The sequence below is a fragment of the Rhamphochromis sp. 'chilingali' genome (assembly GCF_963969265.1).
Source record: "Rhamphochromis sp. 'chilingali' genome assembly, chromosome: 6".
Lineage (NCBI taxonomy): Eukaryota > Metazoa > Chordata > Actinopteri > Cichliformes > Cichlidae > Rhamphochromis > Rhamphochromis sp. 'chilingali'.
The window spans coordinates 27,592,884-27,602,332 of NC_137933.1; positions in this window are offsets into that span (position 1 = coordinate 27,592,884).

Sequence of the window (9,449 nt, forward strand, 5' to 3'; positions counted from 1 at the left end):
GCCGTCAGACTCCTGAACTCTGCCTCCTAACATCTGACCCACGTTAAACTCATGGACTGAACATACACACACCCACAATGGACAACTGTACCCTCAAACACAATAATAACATGGACTGAACCACCACTCACAACCACTAGCACTTTATATAGCCTCTGTAGAAACTATCTACACCCTCACTTATCTTAACTGCACTACTGTATAGCTCTGTGTAAATAATCATTCTGTACATTCGATAATCTTTAATCCTACAACTGTTTACAACTTGCATAGTTCCCATTTCTGTATAGCTGTATATCCCAGATTCTGTAAAGTTATTTATTTCATATTCTGTATAGTTTTTCATATTTATATTCATATCCTGTACATAGCTTGTACTCACTACAGCCTGTACATACTTATAGTTATAGAATATTCACAACATACTTCATACCGTGTACATTATAACATACCATAATAGACCCATTTCTGTAATATACTCACATATCTATATTATTGCTAATATATATTGTAATATATCTATATCACTAAAGCACTTCTGGATGGATGCAAACTGCATTTCGTTGCCCTGTACCTGTGCATGTGCAATGACAATAAAGTTGAATTCTATTCTATTCTATTCTATTCTATTCTATTCTATTCTAAGTAGTTTGTGCCAAACCCAACCCTAAAAATGATCCAAAACACTTCATCTCCTGGTCAGCTACTACCCTCCATATCTTATATGAACATTTGTGATGTGGAAACACTCCTGCATGTTGTTTCAGCTATGAACAAACCACCAATATGACCGTTTAGTCAGATGACCGGTGAGCCAACACTCAATAGAAAACAATTTTGTTTTAATCTGCATCTGCATAAATAGTTCTAACAAGTGCACTGTTTGTCCCTGTTTAAGTAAAGTTTTATAAACACAACAGAACTAAGTGCTTTCAAAAAATCACTGAGGATCTTTCTTTTATTGCTACATTGGCCCTGATGTGTGTCACACTGATTTGTAACAGAAGGATAGCAGCAAGCGTCAAAGGGAGGATTTACAAGCCTCTAGCGAGAGCCGGTATGACGTATGGTTTGGAGACGGTGGCACTAACGCACTAAAACGACGGGAGACTGAGCAGAATAAGTTTCCCATTTTTTGTATATTTTCCACTGTTTCTTTTATCTTGTTGCTCATGTTAAGCATTTTGTGATACAGATTTGCAAAGTGCCCTAGTTTATTTCTATTATTCTAGATGTTTCAGTTAAATTCAGTCCTTGTAATTCACTCAAGCGCATTCTGTCATGCGCTTGAGTGAATTACAAGGACTAATAACATTTCTTGTATAAACAGCTTGTTTTGTGTAACTGCAAATAAAGGAGTTCATGGATGTGTGTCCTGATGTTGCACGCTCTTTAAAGTGCTGCACTGAGAGTATGTCCTTTAGGACAAGAACGTCTGATGCGCTGCATTTTGTGAGTAATGGAGGTAAGCCTGTTTCTCTTCAGCGTTGTTATTGAGTTATTGTTTACATTAACGTGCCTGCAGTGAGACAGACACGCACACACAGACGCCACTGTGACAACTCGCTGAAACCCGCACTCTGAGTGTACCATTGTGTCTCCAGAAATCAACGTCAGCGATGACCCGCAGGCAAACAAGCCACAGGGGCCCACCACTGGTTTCAGCAGGTCCAAATTAAAACACATCTACTGCTTTCACTTCTAAAACTTGCAGCAGAAAATAGGCTTTGTCTTCACCAGCGAGACCAGAATTTAAAAATACTGAAACTAAGCAGATGTTATGTGGTTAGCTGGACTAACACGCTGTGTTTTAATTTCACTGGATACGGTGGAGAGTGAGAACGGCGAGAGATGGCAAACACATTAGAGAAGACACACGCAGACACACATGTATACAAAAGGAGCGGGGGTCCGAGAAGAGGTGTCTCTGAGGAGAAGGGCTGACATATGGCCAGCAGACCACTGCGCTGGGTGGGGCAGGGTGTGTTTGTGTGTGAAGGTGGGGCTGTTGAATGGTCTGACTGAGGGTGCAGATAAATAGACCAGTGGTTAGAAACAGTTGAAACGCAATATTCATTTTCACTGTTGCCCTGCTGCTGTTTTGTGTGTGTGTGTGTGTGTGCGCGCGTGTGTGCCTTGTGTTTTGAGCTAACAAGTTTCTCTTTGTTTCTCTCTTTAACTAAGAACAAATATTATATTGCATGTTATCCTATAAAGTTCTCATTAAAGTTAATTTGAATATAAAAGAAAGTTGTTTTATTAGTATTTTCTCTCCTGGTTAAACTGCACCGTGTTTTCTCCCTGGTTTGTGAATGGGTTTAGCAGGTCTCCTGTGTCCACAGTCTGCTACAGTGTAAAAAAAAGAATCTGTGTAAACGAGATCAATGGGGACCTTCAGATAAAGTAGAAGCAGGTCAACTCGGAGGGTCAGCTTCATTTTATCAACATGTGGGAATTCCTCCACTCTGCAAGCCAATTCCTAAACATAAACACATACAAACACACACACACACACATACACACACACACACAGAGCCAGGGGTTGTTTGATGGGCAATTTGACTGAATGGCCTATCGTCATGGTTACAGCAGCACTCCATCAGTCCATTCAAGGAACAGATGGCCGATGTGCAACAGGAGGCATATGTTTCAATGAACGCATGCGCGTGCACACACACAAACACACACACTGACTTGTATTCAGGCAGACACATAAACACACACTCATGACACTCTTAGCCTCTTATACACCCACACACATGAGCGCGCACACGCACACACGCATGGATGCGCCCCGCTCAGAGGGAGGGTATTGAACAACCAGCAGCATATGTTCCACTAGTCAGAGAGCATTCATTCAAGGACAGACAGGGGTGGGGTGAGGGGCTGTGAAGGGATGGGCAAAAGGCAAAAAGAGTGAGCGAGGGAGAGGGATGGATGGAGGTGAAAAGAGATGAAGTTGGTGGGGGAGTGAGGTGGGAACTGATTGGACGAGAGCAGGAGACGAAGGAGGGAGTGGTCAAAGAGCTCCTGCCCACATTTGGAGCAAAAACAGTTGCAGAAAGTGCTGGAGTGCATCGTTTGGCTAAGGCTTCCAGGTTGAGTATCATGTTTTCTTGAAATTGTGTAATGAAGTACGTTCTCATTTGGTGGGTGTGTCATTAGTGTGACCCAATCAGAAGCAAAACGTGTGTAAAGCCCCGCTGTAATAACTTGTGGTAGAGGTGAGACTTTTGTTATTGTACCACAGAAATTATATATGTTCTACAATCTGCGCTATTAAAAATTTTGATGGAAAAAGGAGTTAACCCAGATTACAGAGGTGTGATTCCTGATTTATTTATGGCATATTTTTTAAACTTTTTTAAACTTATGTGTTTTAAGATTGGCAAACAAAATGTAATAATAGACAGAAACATTTAGAGTACATCATAAAAAAAAAAAGTTCATTCATCATTTAAGTTTTTAAATGATCATTTCATTTATTAAGGCCCTATATGATGCCACCTTTGAGAGCAAGAACTGCAATCAAGATCTGGAACTTTGCATTTACTTGTGTTAAATCTTTCTCTAATATTAAGACATGCAAACTTGCAAAAACCAAAGAAGAAGAAGACAAAAAACAGGAGGGGGCAAATACTTTCCCACAGCACGGTCAGTTAAGTATTTGCCTCAAGGTGTCTGCAGCAGTAAATGCTGCTAACTCTCTTGAATGTAGTGATCAGAGATGGATAACTGCAATACAATCAAAGCCTATAATAGAAAAAACAAGACGTATATATTCCCTGTCATAGATGATTTGCCACAACATTCCATTAGTTGCTTGTTCCTCTAAAAAAATAACTATTAGGAGAAGCAGAGTGACGCCACTCATAACATACGGGTACTTGGTCACGTAAAGGATTAATTATTACTGCACATAATTATGAAGCTGCCACAGGTGCAAAACAAACTGTTAACTGCAAATAAACTCATTCATTTTATTGTCACACTACTGACACTATTTGTGGAACAGTAGTAACAAAGCTTTTATTTTGAAAATATTATGAGGCATTATGGTTACTTAAGTTCACAAATCTCAACTGAAAACTAGATGAAATTCTCACTGGCTTGAAAAAGATTGGGCTGCTAGAGGAATGGAAGTAGTTCCATGCTCTCAGATTATAACTGATAAAATTCATAACAGTCTGAGTGCGTTTTCACTATTTAGCAGATAAACTGTGTTTTATTCTGTGTAAGTGTGATCAGCTGTGAAACTCTCAGAAGAAAGCGTTTGAATGTTAAGCCTTCATTTAGTTGGTGTGGAGGCCAATAGATTTTAAACAAAAGAAAGATCCGAGAAAGCTAAAAGGTTCTTTCATCTGCTTTCTCTTCTCAGTTGGTGTCTGCTCACATTACTCTACTTCTCTCCCTTTACTCTGTGGTCTTCCCTTTTTTAGTCACCTCCTCCCTCTGTGTGTCCAGTTCCACAAACTTGCTGCTATTAGGAAGCAATATGAAGCGTCCTCGAACTGGTTAACCTCTCTCACATGCACATACACACACAAATATACACACATGCACTCACTGAACAGTCTGGGAGTTGTTCCCTCTGTGTTTTGGCCTCAGCTAAAGAAAGCAGTTTGTATTTATAGACTCTGCTGTAAATACACGAGGGTTATATTTGTTCACTATGGCTTGGTGTATTTTTGGATGCCTGTGTCTGTTCAATGAGTGCCTTTGTAAAATCGAGTAAAAGAACAACAAAATAACAGAGCACTTTCTGTTACCAAAGTCCTGTTTTTGTGTATGTTTACGCAGACAAACACACACAAACACACAACATTATATTTCATTTCCTGTGCTTTTCTTCCCCATAAAGAAGACTCATAATGTGACAGTCTAAACAAATTTAGGCCCTCACAACATGAGCAATGCCAGGACCACACACACAAACACACAGAACCAGCATGTACATGTAAACAATACTGATATCAAGATTGGGCTCCATGATCATGACAAATGTCAGGAGTCACCAATGTTCTTAAAAGTTGTTATTTTTCTGTTCTTTTATCTGAATGCCAAACATGTATTGTTTTAATGGTGTGACTGAGCTGAATTAAGCAATATACGATGTGTGATTGTATGAGGTACAGACACTGTTCTCTCTGAACATTAACTTATACATTAGTTGAATAAAATATGATCTGCTTGAATAAAATATGTTGAACAAAATATATATGCGTATATATATGCCGTTGGTCCCTGGAAATAAAACATCTTCTCACATCTCCTCACTTTCTAAAACATCTTTTAGAAAGCCAGATATAGTCATAGTCACTATATAGAGTCTAATACATGGACTTCACTACGGAAGGGGAAATTGTACCAAATGGAAAGGATGTGCAGCATAGTGCTAACAAGTGAAGAAAGCGTGTTTAGAAGACGGAAGGAGTACTTTGAGGAGCCGATGAATGCAGAAATGATAGAAAGAGGAGGGCAGTTAGTGAGTCAGGTCTGACTACAGATGATTAGCAAGAACGATGTGTGGGCGCATCACACAGGTTGGGTGGGATTACATCATGGATCTGCTCTGAGCCCCTTCTTGCCTGCAGGAGTGATCGACATGTGAGGTCAGGCAGGAGTCTCTGTGGACTCTGATGTTTGTAGATGACATTGCGATCTGTAGTGCAAGTAGAGAGCAGGTGGAATAAAGTCTGGAATAAAGTTTCTCTTCTCTTGAGAGTGGCAGTCTGCTCCCAAGAGAAGAGAAATAAAAGTCAGTAGAAGCAAGATAAAAAACAAGATTGAAGACTGGAAAAAGACGAAGATTCAAGGAGCAGAGGCTGTTCAAGTTCTCATTCAACCCATCCCCATTAGCTACAATCTTTACAAATATCATTCTAAAATGTCCAAAGTGAGTAAAGTAAGTAAACATATATGATTTTAAAAAGCTCATTTAATAATAATAATAATGGATTGCATTTATATAGCGCTTTTCGGGGCCCTCAAAGCGCTTTACAATTCCACTATTCATTCACTCTCACATTCATACACTGGTGGAGGCAAGCTACAGTTGTAGCCACAGCTGCCCTGGGGCAGACTGACAGCATGGATACAGAAACTGATGAGTTACTAGCTGTAAGCTCACAAGTTTATCACGCTTTTTAGGGGATATCTCCTACTTTGACTTCATTGAACACCTAATTTGATATTAGTCAAACAAAATAATTAACTCTGAATCAAGTCAGGCTACAGCCAACAGACAACAACTTGCTTCAGAAGCCTAAATAAAAACAAATGTAAAAAAAAAAAATTCTACATATTTGCACAAGTCTTGGCTGAGCAGGTTTCATGCGCCTAAAAATTGATGCATGGACCTTTTTACTCTCATTAAAGATGTTGGCTACTCACAGGCTCCTCCCTCTCTTTAAACTGACAGCCTTCAACCTCCACTTTCCTTTTTGCTGCATTAGTTAGTCTGGCATTTGCACGGGGTGTGTGTTGCTCAGTAGAACACAGCTACAAAAATTTATTGAGAACCCAAAATGGGATACAAACCAGATTAAAACTTGGGAAGGGCTAGATTTGACCCGCTAGCCTGCAGTTTAACACATGCATGGACTGTAGTGTGGAGACAGAACAATGCTGGCATCTGAGAGCTGCATAATCACAAATGAAACTAGTAAATCATCAATAACACTGATGATTTATTAATTTCATGCCATGACACAGCAGTTGTTGCTGGAGTGTGTAACATGTTAAAGATGACCTTTAAGCTGAAAAATGTCAACTTTATGTTGTAACTGAGGCATTTATTTTGAATTTTATCAGCATGGACCTGTGCAAACGTTGACAAAAATAGAGATAACAATCAATTGCTTTTATCCTACACACTGAAGAGCATTACCTTGTTACACCTGCCTTTGGCCGAGTGTACCATTCACATAATTGAAACCTTTGAGCTCTCTGCTTATGTTGAGGTGGTTTTGTGATCCCCATATCCATTTAGGTCCAGGCCACTGTGTCCACATATGAATGCCACAAGGGTTTAAATCAAAACCCTTCTTTGTCCAACTGGGCTGCATAAGCGGGCGCCTGGTTTGATGACTGTAGTGGGTAGAAAGCCTCAGAAAGTTTAGATAAGAGAGAAAGTGTGCGACACAAAAAGAGCAGACAGCCCATAGAATGAACGCCACCAGAGAGGAAAGAGGCCTGAGCCCATCTGAGGGAGGAGGCCTCAAAAAAGGAGGTTTGACTGTCTATTTGTCTCACTGCTACTGGAAGGACCACGCCCAGACCTCTACCACACACACTCACATACACACACAAACAGGAAGCACTTCTGTCGGGCAGCCAACAGGGTTTCCTTTGGTTGAGGGAAGACTAGCACTGCTCACACTGCTTGTGTTTTCCCCCTTCCTCTCCTTTTCCCCTCATCCTGTTTTTCTGTTGTTTTATCTATTCTTAGCCATCACCCCATTACCCTGCCGCGTTTCCTTTGCTTCTCATCTTTCTCAGTGTTTACTCCTCCTTTAAACTTCTCCATATCCCTCTGCCATTTTTTCTTCCCCTCTTCCTCTCTCTTTAACCTTCCATTCCTCACTTCCTCTTCACCACAGAAAACATCCCTCCTCCTGTTATTGTTATTATCTAGAAGGGGTGACTGGATCCGAGTTATGCATGCATGCTGCGTGCCCCACCCTTGGCCTCCTCCTAACACCCACACCCACTCAACTCACCGCAGCTACTAACCCCAAAACACCCACACGCTTTGTTGTTTCTTCTGCTGCCACTGGCCTGAGACGAAAGACAGGGAGCGGATGGTGCAGTCACACCCCGCTTGGTATGACTGCAACGAACGCTGGCCATTGATCGGTACCTCTACCCTGCCCCTTTGACCCATCAAAACTCTAACAACTAGATCACACGATTATCTTTTAAACACAGGATAGTGCCACATCAAAACCATGAAAAGGCTCCCAAGTCATGTTTATGTTCCGATCATAATCCACGAATACACAACTGGATGAAACAGTTTTAAATCAGTAACATAGCTCTCCACAGCTTCATAGCTTTCCACAAAACCTGTTTTCGCACATGCAGCTCTGAATGGAGACAGCAAACGTCTGATGCAGTCAGATCAGACAACACTGAACCTGCCAGCTCCCTGATTAAAACTATCTGTGTTGTCTTACAGCATCAGTTTGTGCCCATATGGAAATAACAGTGGAGGAATTTTGGCCCACTAGTCTTTCAGGAGTTGTTTTAATTCAGCCACGCTGAAACGGCCTGTTTCAGGTCATGCCAAAGCATCCCAATTGGATTTAAGTCCAAGATGTGATGCTGCATACCCCAACATAACTCCACCAAATATTTTCATTTCCTTTATGTCCTTTTTGGTCAGCAGTGGTTTTCCCATGGATGCCAATGTTTCCTGGTCTTTTTCTGATCGTTGAATCATGAACTCTGACCCTAACTGAGGAAAGTGAGGCCTGCAGTTCTTTAGCAGTTGTTTTGGGTTCTGTTGTGACGTCCGGCATAAGTCATCAATACTCTTGAAGTAACTTTGGTATGCTAGACCTTCCTGAGAAGGTTGTACTATAATGGCTCTCACTGAGTCCTAAAACCTTAAGAATGGTTTTGCAAACCTGTCCAGACTGATAAATGGCAGCAACTTTGTTTCTCAGCCATTTGGTTAGATCATGGCATGTGTTACTTTATAAGATCTTTTCCTATTTCACTTTGTCAGACAGTTCCAGCTTTATTTAAGTCATTTCTTGATTCATCAGGTCTGTCAGTAATCAGGCCTGAGCGTGAAATTAAACTCATTAACATGTGATTAATCACATTTAATTCAAGATTTAACAAGGAGGGAAATTTCAAATAGCTTTTTTTGCCTTAATAAATAAAATCATAATTTCAACAACTGTATTTTGCATTTACTTGGGTTGCCTTTGTCTAATATTAAAGAAGAAGAAGAAAATGGATGGATGGATCTGAGACACTTAAGTTTGTAAAACATGCAAAAATAAAAAAAAGAAATCGCAGCACTGTAAATGCATGAAGGCACAAATTTATTTGCAGGCCATGAAGGATTTGGTTCATACATAATCCTCTTCAAATTCTTTCTTTTCTGTTGTCTTAGTTGAATTCCAGGGATGTCAAACTCGTTTTACATTGTGGACGCACGAAGCCCACTTTGATTTTAAATGAGTCGCACCAATGAAACTCCCTCCATCAATGCAAGGATGTTTAACTACAGATTTATCTCTAGAGATATCTTAAAATAAAGAAGTGCAATTTATACTTTATGTCTCCGTTTTTGTTTCTGATAAAGAAACTGAGCTGTATTAAAGAAAGAAATCAGTACGACGACTTGGGCTAAAATTGTAAGAAATGAATGTGTGAAATTACATTATTAGCATTATTTCTAGTAGCTCATTTCCCGGACTGTTCTGCAATTATAA